The sequence below is a fragment of the Meleagris gallopavo genome, chromosome 1, assembly GCF_905368555.1.
Source record: "Meleagris gallopavo chromosome 1, MGAL_WU_HG_1.1, whole genome shotgun sequence".
Lineage (NCBI taxonomy): Eukaryota > Metazoa > Chordata > Aves > Galliformes > Phasianidae > Meleagris > Meleagris gallopavo.
In genome coordinates, this window is record NC_139404.1 from 74,625,905 (window position 1) to 74,629,398 (window position 3,494).

Sequence of the window (3,494 nt, forward strand, 5' to 3'; positions counted from 1 at the left end):
TGAAAATGGCTACGTGGGTGCACAGGCACACTAAGTAGTGTATTGCAGAATCTGGACAGCTACATGCAGAGTGTGTGTTTAGCTGAAAGAAAGCATGCACTGTACACATTCTGCTCCAATAATTGCATCCCAGAGACCTGCCTGTCACAGACAGTCCAATACTTAAATATTATCATAGGGGCTACAGAAAAATGCTTGGAATTTGAAGAATGTTTCTTGGAATATTCTTGTCTTGCATCAGGAAGATCAGGTAGACCAAGCATTTGCAATCTGCTTTCCTGGGCGAGCAAACGTCCTAGTCCTTAGCTACATGTGTAGCTGAGATTTCTCCTTCTTTGTGATGGAGACGGCAGCCACACAGAGTAGTGCAGCAATGCCTTTTCAAAAGGCAGTCTGAACAAGCTGCAGGGTGAGACCAAGGTTCAGTCTGCATGGGTTCAATCTCCACTGGCAAAAGACCATGACAAAAAGATGGAAAAAGCGGAGGACAGGAGAAAAGAGACTTCAGCCCTGCTAATATAGTGCCAGGCAAGGCAACAACATGGTGTAGTTGATTTCACAGTGATGGCTAATGCTCACTGAGTTCCATTTGTGCCACTCCCAAAGGCCTTCCCAAGTTATTAATTGCAAAGCTAGCTAAAGCCAGAGAGAGTAGATTTCATACTTGGTGCCTCCTAGAGTTCAGATTCAGTTCTTCAAGCAGATCAAAGAAAGCATTTCTAGAACCAACATTATAGTTGTCCATATTTGAAAATAAAATACCTTTATCACACCTCCTTGCTTAGGAGGCCACCTTTCACAGGATATGAAGTACTGCATGCAGAATCAACAAATGTCTCCCTATCAGTTTAAGACAGCTGTCCTTCGATTATTTATATAGACTGGATCTAGACTGATGTCAAAAGGACCTTCTAAGAAAGTCATTACCAGTGCTCTGAATTAGTGCTGTTGCATTTGTTTGAAGTGTTATTTTTAGCTCCCTTTTTTGCTTTTATCCATCAATACAGTAGAACACACTCCTCCCTGACAGTTTAAAAAGCAAGTCCAAAAGCTGTGGCCCACAAAATGAGTTTTAATGATTCATGGTTAGAGCTTTTCAGTAATGTTGGGAAAATTTTGTTCAAATAGGCTTGCCCAATTATCTTTATCCCAAAAAGAGACAGAGGACAGTCTTTAGTTTTCTTTATTAAAATAAAGGGAAAGTCCACTGGGACACAGCCCTGTGGGGTCTCTTAGCACCTCAGAAGTAACTGCCTCTTTTTTATCCTTCTTTCTGATGCATTGTCCCTCTTCCTTTCCTTATTGTAGTACTGAAGTACTTGGAGGTTACAGACTTTCTGGTCCGCCTAATATGTGTTCCCCCTTGTATATGACCTATTAGGCCTGCACAGTAAGTTCAAAGTTTTTTAAGTTCAGGTTGTCAATATACTATTATAACTAAAACCCTTTTGGTGAGAATGTAAAGACCTCTGGAAAGGAATTTGCAAGCTTCTGCACAACAACATGTGAGCAAGGATATCTCACAGGTCTCCATGTAAATGATTTTATTAGCAAGGGCACCTTCAAACTTCTTTTATCTCAAGCAACATGCAGATATAAGATTCATCAAGATATACAGAATGCTCAGCTGGTACAAAAATCTGTTTTACAGAAGTACCTATTTCAGTAACCTGTCCTAAAAACATCTCACAATGGAGTCCAAAGCCCACACTCAATAAAAAACACATATGCCTTTAAAAGCTTAGTTGACACATTTTTTTCTTATGAATACAGCCTGATATTTTCTGACATGTTTAGATCAAGTGTTTCAAAACTACATAAATCCATTGCCTAGTTTGTTTTCCAGCCTTTCCAGTTGTGGATAGGCATTGCTTACCCTAGTTTTTAGATTCTGATGTAGCTACATTAACATTGGGAAAACAGATAAGTAGGATAAATAGTATTCAGTACAACCTTCTCAACCAGCTGGATTTTTTTTTATTTTTATTTTTTTGAGAAGATGAAGATATTTCATTTTTTAATAAACTTTCTATATTACCCACTAAGAGCAAACTTAATGATAAATGGTGTTTTTGTCATAGAAATACCTCAAACAAGGACAACTAGGCATCATATATCATCACAGAGGCAGTAGCATCAGAACTCACTAATGGTTACCCTTTTGTGATTCTAAAAACTGTACCCAGGCTGTCATCTATCTGACAGGTTTCTACATGGAGGAAGGTAAATAGACATCATAGTCAAATTAAAAAGTCTAATACTGCACTTAACTCTCCCTGAACTCAGTACTTTTTGCACAGTTGTTTCTCTCTTTGTCTGCTCTTCTTCAGAGCCAGTTACTGTTTACCATGATTAATTTTCCTATGTGTAGAAAAGGGAAACTCTCTTCCCCTTCTGTTTAGTCTTGTTTCTTTTCATGTACATGTTTGTGAACTTCAAAAAACCTCACCTATAGTTAAGGCAGCAAATAAAACTCTTTGGCTGCTCGTGAAAACAAGATGCCATTTCTGTGGTTCCACTGTTGCCTGAGTCTGCTTTTCCTCTGCGCCAAAACAAACTGATTAGAGCTGGTTAAAGCATCTTCTTAAATTCAGAGCTGAGGTTATTTCAGAAAACAAAGCTATCTATAAATGATTATCCTTGCTTATTCCCCTCTCTCTCTTTCTTGGAAATCTACATAGTTGACATTTAAATAAAGAATAATGGAAAGTGGTAGTAACAGACTGAAAATTCTGTGGAAGAGATGAGAGTCAGGAATGTGATGAAAAGTCCTCTTACTCTAGGAAGGTTTGCAGTGCTCATCAGCTCATGGTGCACTCTACCAGGAATTCTCCTCAGGGTTCTGATGAACGCTCTTGGCAAATGGTTAGTGGTGGAGAAGATAGCTTTTGTGAGGACACTGGAGCTGATAACTGCAGGGCTGCTTGTCACCTTTGACACCCTTGTCTAAAATATCTTTCTCTTTAGAGTAATCACTGTCCTGTTACACCTTAGCAAGTGTCTACCTTGCAACAATCCCATAAATCACAGGAATCTGCCTAAAGATGCAGTTGAGGTGTATTATCACAACAATGCTTAACAGCTCATCCATCTCAGGTCTGCCTGCTCCCAAAGTGATTCCTTAGGAATTGCTTTCCATAGTTTTGGTCTTCTTTTTCTAAAGAGCTTTCTGTAGCTAGGCCATGAACAGTTGGTTTCTGTGAGCCACAGAGATGGTTAACTTTTTTTCTCAGTGGGACCCATGTCTGTTAATGAGGGAGAACTGATGCAGCTGGATGCTGTTGGCAAGTTGTGCTCTAAGCAGGTGTGGTAAAATTCCTGTCCTCACTATATATGACCACTTAGAAAGGAGAAGGCACAGGAAACACAGTCTAGCACAGTCTTATAATTTATCTGCAATGTGTGCTTTATCCTACATCTCTTCTTAGTCTAGCCACAGTCCTCCCAGGCAGTGCCGGTGTGTTGGTGAGGACCAGATAGCACAGACGTTACAG